This window comes from Saccopteryx leptura, chromosome 11 (assembly GCF_036850995.1).
Source record: "Saccopteryx leptura isolate mSacLep1 chromosome 11, mSacLep1_pri_phased_curated, whole genome shotgun sequence".
NCBI classification, from domain to species: Eukaryota; Metazoa; Chordata; class Mammalia; order Chiroptera; family Emballonuridae; genus Saccopteryx; species Saccopteryx leptura.
The window spans coordinates 5,707,304-5,718,313 of NC_089513.1; the positions used below are offsets into that span (position 1 = coordinate 5,707,304).

General features: G+C 49.1%; 1 non-coding gene across 1 annotated transcript; it reads left to right on the plus strand.

The window, feature by feature from the left end:
* The first annotated feature begins 8,944 nt into the window (after positions 1-8,944).
* On the plus strand, positions 8,945-9,020 carry TRNAG-GCC (transfer RNA glycine (anticodon GCC)). Its single transcript has one exon. It is a non-coding gene; the product is annotated as a tRNA-Gly (tRNA).
* Positions 9,021-11,010: the final 1,990 nt, after the last annotated feature.

Below are 11,010 nucleotides of genomic sequence, written 5' to 3' on the forward strand. Positions count from 1 at the left end.
CCTCTTCAACAAATGGTGCTGGGAAAACTGGAAAGCCACATACAAAAGAATGAAACTCGACTACAGTTTGTCCCCTTGTACTAAAATTAATTCAAAATGGATCAAAGACCTAAATATAAGACCTAAAACAATAAAGTACATAGAAGAAGACATAGGTTCTAAACTCATGGACCTTGGTTTTAAAGAACATTTTATGAATTTGACTCCAAAGGCAAGGGAAGTGAAGGCAAAAATAAATAAATAGGACTACATCAGACTAAGAAGTTTTTGCTCAGCAAGAGAAACTGATAACAAAATAAACAGACAGCCAACTAAATGGGAAATGATATTTTCAAACAACAGCTCAGATAAGGGCCTAATATCCAAAATATACAAAGAACTCATAAAACTCAACAACAAACAATCAATCCAATAAAAAAATGGGAAGAGGACATGAACAGACACTTCTCTCAGGAAGAAATACAAATGGCCAACAGATATATGAAAAGATGCTCATCTTCATTAGTTATTAGAGAAATGCTAATCAAAACTGCAATGAGATGCCACCTCACACCTGTCAGATTAGCTATTATTAACAAGACAGGTAATAGCAAATGTTGGAGAGGCTGTGGAGAAAAAGGAACCCTCCTTCACTGTTGGTGGGAATGTAAAGTAGTACAACCATTATGGAAGAAAGTATGGTGGTTCCTCAAAAAACTGAAAATAGAACTACCTTATGACCCAGCAATCCCTCTACTGGGTATATACCCCAAAAACTCAGAAACATGGATACGTAAAGACATATGCAGCCCCATGTTCACTGCAGCTTTGTTCACAATGGCCAAGACACGGAAACAACCAAAAAGCCCTTCAATAGAAGACTGGATAAAGAAGATGTGGCACATATACACTATGGAATACTACTCAGCCATAAGAAATGATGACATTGGATCATTTACAACAAAATGGTGGGATCTTGATAACATTATACGAAGTAAGTAAATCAGAAAAAAACAAGAACTGTATTATTCCAGACGTAGGTGGGACATAAAAACGAGATTAAGAGACATTGATAAGAGTGTGGTGGTTACGGGTGGGGGGCACAAAGAAAACTAGATAGAAGGTGACGGAGGACAATCTGACTTTGGGTGATGGGTATGCAACATAATTGATTGGCAAGATAACCTGGACATGTTTTCTTTGAACATATGTACCCTGATTTATTGATGTCACCCTAGTAAAATTAATTTTAAAAAAAATTAATAAAAAAAAATTCTCAACAGTAAAAAAGTGTGATCGTTCTGTCGAAGGCAATAGATTGGAGCTAGCCCAGAAATTATTGCCTCAAACCACCCGATGTTGGAAAAGCAGCCACACTGGCTTTATCAATAACACGAACAAGCATTTACCTCAGTGAACATGTATATAAATGGCTTTCCCATGGGTGCTTAAAAAAATTCAGTTTCAAAAGTGACCAATGAATGTACAACTAAGTGGAACAAATGAATGTCTGTCTCTCTCTCTCTCTCTCTCTCTCTGCCTTCCTCCCTCTAAAATCAATCAATAAATTAAAAAATAAAAAATGCCACTTGCAAGCCTGTTTCTTCTCTCCAAATATTATAAAAAATAAACACTCTGCGCCAATGATTCAATCTTATTGATGACGTTGTCTATGTCCTTCAAGAGTAGATTACAACAGAGAATCCCACTGCTGGCTGCTGACTTTCCTCTTTGAACAAAGGCTGTCCTGCGGGTGTCGTCTCCCACCTTTATATCAGATCCTTTGTTCACTGAGCACATTTCTGCTGCCTGAAAAATTCGAGTTATCCCAAATGACACCACGTTCCCAGGCTCATCAGAGCTCACAAAGTACTTGTGGGCAAGGCCGTGGCCAGGGCCGGTTGGCTCAGTGGTAAAGCATCAGCCCAGCATGTGGATGTTCTGGGTTCGATTCCCAGTCAGGGCACACAGGAGAAGCACCCATCTGCTTCTTCACCCCTCCCCCTCTCCTTCCTCTGGCTCTCTCTTCCCCTCCTGCAGCCAAGGCTCCATTGGAGCAAAGTTGGCCCGGGCACTGAGGATGGCTCCATGGCCTCTGCCTCAGGTGCTAGAATGGCTCTGCTTGCAATGGAGCAATGGGCCAAATGGGCAGAGCATCGCCCCCTGGTGGGCATGCTGGGTGCATACCGGTCGGGCACATGTGGGAGTCTGTCTCTGCCTCCCCGCTTCTCACTTCAGGAAAATACAAAAAGAAAAAAAAAACGCTTGTGGACAAAATGAACAGAAACGGTCATGTTACGTGTGTGAATGTGTGTGTCAACAACCATCACACACTGCTCACCTGCTGAACACAGCCTCACAACTGCCCCCTTTCCTGGAGGTCGACTCCCCACTCCTACCCATGGCACAGGGCCTGGAAGCGGGACCCCGAATACCACGTCCTCCCGGACCATCCCGCCCCCTCCTCCTCCAGCACTCAGACCACACTGCCCACAGTCTGCTGCTCACACGGCGGCCTTTCTGACCCTGCCCCCTCACCCATGCTCCTGCCTCTCTGGAAGCTGTCTCCCAATTCGGCCCCATCAGAGGGGCCCTGACCGCTGGAGTCCAGAGTGTTCCCTTCTGTTGTGACATCACTGCATCCAGCTCTTGTCCTCCATGGCACCTGTTACATGTGATATTTTTATTTGTTTTTTAACTAGCCCACTGTTGTGTCACTTACCAAAGTGTATGTCCCATGGAAGCAAGAACCATGGCGGTCTTGCTCGGGGCGTGTTTCTGCTCAAGGCTTGGTACAACGCCTGGTCCACCGTGAAATGCCGACCTCAGGAGCTTGGACACACACTGAACGGCGCTGGAGGGTGTGCCAGCTGAGTATGTGCAGGAAGCCAGGGATGGTGTAGCTCAGAGCAGAGTGGAATTCCCAGGGGTGTGCTAATGATGGGACCCTCCCCACAGTCCCCTTCCTCCCAAAAGCCTGTGCTGCTGGCCCCTGCACTGTTCCCATCGTCGGGATGAGGACACGGAGGCTTCCTGGGCTCTTACAGCCAGTCCACAGCAGCATCAGAACCTGAATCAAGTCAACCTGGTTCCAAGGTTCGAACTCCTAAGCATGAAGTGATACTGCCCGTGGTCCCACAGGACTCCGTCCAGAAGGACCAACTTCGGTTCTCTCTTCCCTCCTGCCAACATCATCCCCAACCACAGAGTTCATGATTCAGGGCCCTGAACTTCTGTTGTTAGAATCCTTATCAAGAAAGATCCTTAAATTAGTCCTCTGAATTCATTCAGAGGCTTATCCATCCAAAGGCTTGTTCCAAAAATAATCGAGACCTTTGGACATGAGTATTCCTTTCTCTCTCCCTCCCTCCTTCTCTCTCTCTCTAGATATTAATATCTTAAATTTTTTTGGTGATTGCACATTAAGATGGAAAAAGACACACAAAATGGCCCTAAACTTTTGCTGCAGTGAAATGCATCAGCTAGGTGACGATTAGTAAATAAAAAGGCCACATTAAAGGAAAGAGGTTTAATAAAATGTTGATGAGCTCCGTTTCTTCAAAGGTTAATAACCAGTAACACTTCTAAGCTGGTATTTCATGAGCACCTCTAAGTCGTAAACGCAAAACTCACTCCCCCGAGCTCTGACAGGGTTCATCAACCAGAATTCCGCGCTCCTTAAATTAGTGCTGCCCGGCTGCCATCAATGGCAAATAAAAATAATTTAAAAAAAAGCCAACAACGTGTACATTAATCATGAACATAAGCTGATCAGGGGATGAATTTCTTCCACATCATCTTGCTCACGGAAGATGATCTCCTTAGGAGAGTCATCGTTCTAGAGACCTGCTAGCTGTACTTTTTTGTTTCCCTAAAGAGTGCATCAATTTCTCCTTCAGGAGAAATTGTGTTTTGGGTACTGAAGAACTAGATTAATCCTGTATTAATCCTGAGACTGGTAATCCTCTTTTTTACTTTCAAATCCATATCTGAGCATGTGCGCTGCATCTAAACAGCAGCCAGTCCACTACAGCCGGTATTTCACAGGCCAAAGAGATTTTTTTTCCCAAGGATGCTTACCGACTAAAGGTCACACTTACTTGCCCCGGTCCCAGGGGTCATCTCATTGGTCCAAAAAGAGCAAGAACCAGGTTTCAGAGTCACTCCCAGCCCTGACCCTTGTAAGTTACTGTCAGATAACCTCCAGCATGGCATTATGCGGAAGCTGGGAAGCCCCACCTGCCAACGTCCCATCCATCCAGAGCAGGAAACTCCGAGGGGCTTTGTCATCAGCATAGTGCCCACAGGCCTCTGTGGGAGGCAGGGCGTCTCAAACAAACAGGCAGTGAGAGAAGGGGACCTGGCAGGAGGCACGGCTCCATAATTGAACCTGGGCGTCTCTGGGAGTTCACGGCGCCGACCCTGGGCTGCAGCAAGCAAGCTTGGCCCTCTCCTTCCTTTGGGTCTGAAACTCAGTATCGGGTCCAGTAATGACCCCTGGAGTCGGGCCAAACTCCGTCCGCAGCTCACGATGGGCACTTCAGGCAAATGGATTCCTGCTCCTGTACAAGGACCTCTTGCCAAACTGACCAGTCCTTCACTATCGCTTTTATGACAATGTAATTGTCGTCAATAGCACAGAAAATGTTTCCTAGGATGGGTGGTAGAACCACGCTCAGCAAACCTTCCAAAACGCCCAGGGGACGTCACAGTCAGGCGGGAACACACCGGCACCTCCATTCACAAGAACCCGCTGGACAGAGAAGAAAAATACTGTTTTCATTCTATGTCATTTAGACTGTACTTTGGTAAAGATTCATAAGGAACAGTGGAGAAAGTGGCTTAGTCTATAAAACAGATTTTAAACAAATTATCAATGCACACAGGATGCATGCTGGTGTAGGCATACAAAACCCTAGTTTGTTGAATCTTCATCATTTTACCTCATTCTGACTCTTTTAAAGAATAGTCGGTCTCCTTAGAACTACTAGGGAATGATTAATGATGACATCCTTCTGCCCAGTTTGAGAGATTTCAGAGACAGCCAGTCCCTTCCCCAGTGTGTCCAGGAGCATGGCCCTCCATGGACAACGTATCAGGAAGAAACACAGTCACCTTCTCTGTGAAAACCCCGAATAATTTAGTTGCAAATGTACAATCAGTTGCTTGATCTTTTGCAAAAAGTACTACTTCTTACCTGCCATGGGTATAACCCCGTCTCTTTAGACGTTTCGGCGATGTACAAGTCATTGCTCTTGTTCTGCACCTGAGGACACCGGACGGCAAGCCACTGGAGGCTCCCGGTGAGCTGGCCTCTCTCAGAGACCTGAAGTGTCTCGTTGCCCACCCACCCCCATCGTGGACGGGAGTCGTGCTGAGAGTCCCTCTCACCTTGCAGCCTGCCTGCTGGGCACTGAGCTCAGACCATACTGACGAGGAAGATGAGGGTGAGGACTGGGACCTCACATGGCCCACGGGGGTGCTGACCTCTGCAGGGTCTCGATGCAGAAGCAGGAACTGGCATCACTGTGGCTGGTCCCCCTGGAGAGACATCACAGCCACCCCAGTGACCTCCTCCCGTCCTGCCCTAACTCTCCTTTCCTGCTCCTGATCTACACCCTTTGCCATCTGACCCTAACAGATAGGTCCCTCCCTACCTTCTCCACGCTCCTCTGCATCCCCAGCTCAGTGCCCTCAACCACCTCCAGGTCGGGCCTCAGGACAGTGTGAGACACACCAGTGCTGGCACAGCCCAGACAAACAGAAAAGGCAGAAACCTGGTGGCATCCCCGCAGGGGAGAACGCCCGCTCTGGGGCCCACCCAACGTGACACCTCTGGAAGGACTACCCACTGGAGTCACGGAGCGTTCGTCCTGGTTGGTTGTACTGTCTGTGTCCTCAGAAAATCTTTGCATTCTGTCACTGATGAGCCCTCATCTCGGTTTAGAACAGCAGTTCTCAGTCTTGGCTGAGAGAACTAGGATCAATCACCTGGGGAGTGGTCACCACACTCCACGCCCTGGCCACGGGCCAGCCCGATCAAGTCTGATGGCCTCAGGTGACAGCCAGGCTTCATGGTCGTCTGCAAGCCTCCCAGGTGACTCCTGACCTGGAGCCAAGGTCACAACCACTCATCCAGAAGATCCCTCCTCAAGTGGGTTTCGATGCTTTCCTTTAGCCATGTGCAAATACTGCGATGTATTTCTCCATAGAGACACTGACATGACAGTGACCAACACTCTTTACTAAGCATTTACTCTGCCAGAAGCATGAGATACACAAAAAAGGAAGGATGAGTCTTTCAACCAAAATGAAGTAAAATACAAGGCAGGCTTATGGTTGTCTGAATGGGAAATACAATAATGAACAAATAATAACCCAAGAATAGACTCTGTTTCAAGCATGCTCAACTGGACACCTACTTTTGCCCCACCCTGTACATGGACTAGGAAAACCGACAGGGATTCACGCTCGTTAACATCTACAAACGGACACATTTCAACATGCACAGGAGGTGTCTGGAAGGAGAGACATCATCGATCTCCTAGAGATGATCCTGTGCGGGTTATGGAACGAGATAATAAAGAATGGCCTTATTTATTTACTTGTTAAAAAATACTCTTCATCTTTAAAGGTATTATCAGGAAGATGCATTACAGAGACTGAAAAGTACAAACATCAATGAGGAGAGTCTCTTTCCAATTCGGGACCCAGAGCTAGGAGTTAGACTCGGGGTTTGTAAGCGACAGCTGCCCTGCGGAGCAAACCCGGACCAACCAGCATGAACAAAGAGAAAGAACCATCTCATCTTGGAAGAGCAAGAGTTGGACAGGTTAATAAACACGGGCAAGAGGGAGATCAGCTCTGAAAGGTCAAAACTCTACCGACGGAGACAAGAGCCGTTATTCACGGTTATGCAGGAGAACTAACTGGAGTTCAGGGTCAGAACATTAAGCTTGTAAAAAGATTTTGGCTCAGGCTAAAAAAGTGACAGAAAGGGGAAGAAAGTGACAGTAAAAGGCCCGACAGGGAGAAAGACACAGCCCAGGGACCACAAGAGTCTCCGTCAGCATTCCACAAAGTGTGAGGATGGTGAAGAGACCTTCGCCCCCAGTGAGCAGGCATCAGGTGGGGGGGGCGGGTCAAGGGTCCCTTTCTAGATGCTCAGGAGACGAGGGAGTGGCAGGTCTCGCCGGGGAGATGTGGTCCTGGACCGCGGGACCCCTGAAAGGGGACAAGCCCTGTGCTCAAGAGGAAGCATGAAAAAAATAATAAAGTTCCCCTTCTTTTAAATTTTATTATATTTTTTAATTTTAAAAATGGCATCTATTTGAGGTGCACACATGATGTTTTGATATGCATTGGTTACTACAGTCAGGCTGTCAGGCTAATTGACGTATCCGTCTCCTCACGGTCACCTGTGTGCATGTGTGTGTTGGGAGAACTTGAGATCCACTCTCTCAGCAAGGGTCCAGGACACAATACAGTAGTATTAGTTATGTCACCGTGCTGTATGTATGTGACAAGGTGAATGAATGTGAAAAACACTATTCTAAGTATTCTCTAGTAAGCCAGACATGCCAAGAAAACTGCTACATGATCTCACTTGTATGCAGCATCTGAAAAAGCCAAGTTCACAGACACAGAGAGTAGAATGGTGGTTACCATGCACAGGGACATGGGGAGATGGGCAGATGCTGGCCAGAGGGTACAAAGTTGCCCTTCTGCAAGAGAAATGATTCTCCCCTCTCCTTGGCCCGGGCTTGGGGGTGGGGGTTAAGGAGGTGGGGTCCTCACAGAGCAACCTGGCAGAACTAAGACTGTTGAGAAGCCAGTAGCTCTAACCATGAATGTCAATCTACAACGCAGAAAGACCACAGGACCTTGTCACAACCCTGAGAGGCCTCCATCTGGTGGGGAGATGAGAGACTCAAGGAATAAAGTAGAAAGGCAAGCCATCGTGGTGGGTCTTGACCCCCCAGGTCTGCATGGGTCCTACAGCCCCAGCCTTCCCACAAGTCGGGCGGGAGTCACCGCTGCACCTCCTGCTCTCCGTGGCTCAGGAGGAGAGGATGTTGGGAAAGCAGCGAAGGGAGCACGTCCAGGAACTCGGGGCAGCTGAGACGCAGACGCAGGGCCAGAGAACAGAGCACAGGGCATTCCTCGCAGGGACGTTCACTACTGACCTGCCCAAGTGAGCCACATCTGGGATGCTGGTGGGACTCACCAATGCCTGGACTTCCTACCAACCCTGCTGACCCCGAACAGCCAGGGAGCAGGGCCAAGGCTCCGTGTGGGGACAATCCTCCGGGCAGCGCCGACCTTTCCTTTGCAGACCGGGCAGGTGGGGACTGGAGTCTGCCTTGTCCGGACAAACGCTACGCTGCCTGCCGGCCCCGTAGTGCTCACGGGTTTCCCGTAAATCACGTCCAAGTCACAGACCCAATGCCTTCATCGCGGCCGCTGTCACAGAGCCGTCCTCAGAGGATGACAAGCCCCGACTGTCACCATGAGCAGATGCAGTTGTGGGCCATCCACCTTCCCTCTCACACAACCCGTCCAGTGGCCCGCACGTGTCGACCTACTCTGCATTTGCTATTTTCTTTTATTTATTTATTTTTATTTGACCTCTTCTTAAATTACATAAAGCCTCTGGGTTTTAAGCAGAGACCTGTCAAACGGCACATCCTTACAATGCAGTGGCTTGAGAAGGCCACGTACTATTAGCCCTGGGATGTAGTGTTCACAATGTGCGTGTTCTAAAGACGGGCGGCTTCCTTCTGCTGGGACCCTCCCTGCCTGATTGCTCACTCCTATGGCCTCTCCTCCCCAGTCCAAAGCCTGCAGGCTCATAAGAAAAAATAAAAAAATAAACAGAAAACCTCAGGGCCGCTCACCATATCCCAGAGTTGCACACACATTCCCAGCCTGCATTGATCGCAGCTACTATTAAGACACACTGTGGGCCCTGGCCGGTTGGCTCAGTGGTAGAGCATCGGCCTGCCGTGCAGGAGTCCCAGGTTCGATTCCTGGCCAGGGCACACAGGAGAAGTGCCCATCTGCTTCTCCACCCCTCCCCCTCTCCTTCCTCTCTGTCTCTCTCTTCCCCTCCCGCAGCCAAGGCTCCATTGGAGCAAAGTTGGCCCGGGTGCTGAGGATGGCTCTGTGGCCCCTGCCTCAGGTGCTAGAATGGCTCTGGTTGCAACAGAGCGATGCCGTAGATGGGCAGAGCATCGCCCCCTGGTGGGCATGCCGGGTGGATCCCGGTCGGGTGCATGCGGGGGTCTGTCTGACTGCCTCCCCATTTCCAACTTCAGAAAAATAAAAATAAAAAAAAGACACACTGTTTAGGATGACGTTTACCCCCGCCCTGACCAGGAAAGGAAAGACAGTTGTAGCCGAGATTAATGCTCCATTAGGACAACTCTGACTTCCCTGAGAAGTTATGTCTTTACTTCCTCTCTGGCTAAGAACCTGCCCCCTTTTCCCCCATTGGGTCTTTTTTCAGTCAATCAGTTACAGTATTGAGTGCCACATGCGAGCAAGACTGCAGGGAGGAGAGGCAGGCAGACATAGTAAGTAAAAGAGCATACAAAAAGGTGACATGTGCTATGGAAAAGGCAAAAAAGAGGAAGGGCCCTGGCCTGTGGTGGCGCGGTGGGTAAAGCATCCACCTGGAACGCTGAGGGTGACAGTTGGAAACCCTGGTCAAGGCACATATGGGAGATGATGCTTCCGGCTCCTCCCCCTGCCCTTCTCTCTCTTTCTCTCTCTCTCTCTCCCCCTCTCTCCCCCCCCACCACCCCCACCTCTCTAAAATGAATAGCAAAAAAAAAAAAAGAGGAAGGGGGGCAGGGATGCAGAAAGGGGCTGGTGGGAGAGGAAAAGCGACGGGAATTGCCATGGGGTGACCTGGTCTTCCAGGTGGCCCCATCGGTAAGTGACCAGCTTGGCCCCCAAAACTGGTTATGCAGATGTTCATGTTAGCATGTTCTTTAAACTCTGAAACATAAAAATAAAAGGACCTGTTATAATACCCATCATTACCTAATTTAAATATAGGCACTAAGAATAAGTGGAGACTCTTCTCTCAGCTGTCACTCACACACACACACTCTGGTCCATTCCATTACCATGCTTTGTTACCCACACTGTTCCTCGATGTCCCAAGTCACCTTTGAAGAATCAATTCTCTGAGTTCTTTGTAGCCTACATCCAACATGGTCTAGGGTTCTCCCCTCCGCCCCATCCCTCCTGAGCTGACATCCCTGCATTTCGTTAGGCCCTGAACAAGAATACAAATCACTTTCAGATGATACAACTCAAGGATGACGAGGACGCTCCTCTGGCCCTCCACAGCAGAGTGGCGTCCCTGTGAGGACCTGCTCTCTCTCTCCTGTGAGTTCAGGAAGAGTTCTGCTCAATTTGGATAGGCAACTGGGAATATGGAGGCTGCTCTGTGGTGTGTTTCATAACTCACGGGGGCAGTGACGACTGTTTTCCCCATCCCTACACTCGTGACGATCTCTGCCCTCAGCAGGTGCGTCTCCCCGGCGGTGTGGCTGCTTCACTCCACACCGTGTCTCTCAACTGCAAGGCCGGCCGCCGCGTCACACCCGGGGCGTCTGATCACTGGGCTTGCACGTCAGACATGTCTCTGCTGCCCGCCTGACCGCTCAGTCCCCTGGCTCTCTCCACTCCTTTCCTCCTTGGTGCATTTTAAACTTCAGAGACTTGGAACTTCCCCTCCTTCTGAAGTGGCCGCAACCTGTTCTCTGTGACGGCATTCATGCTGACGGGTAAAAGCTGAGCCCTGCGGGGGCTGCGTTCCGCCGCTCAGAAGCCCCCACTAAGAGGACGGCCCCGCCACCCCAGAGCCTCGCAGGCAGTGATGACCAAGCCACATCCATTACGCGGCAGGGCACCGGCTGCTTTATTGACTGGCAGATAGCAATTCCTATTTCATGAAGCAATAAAAATAAAATCGAGTGTAAACTCGCCCAAGGTCACTGCCTCTGACCTAAGAACCTC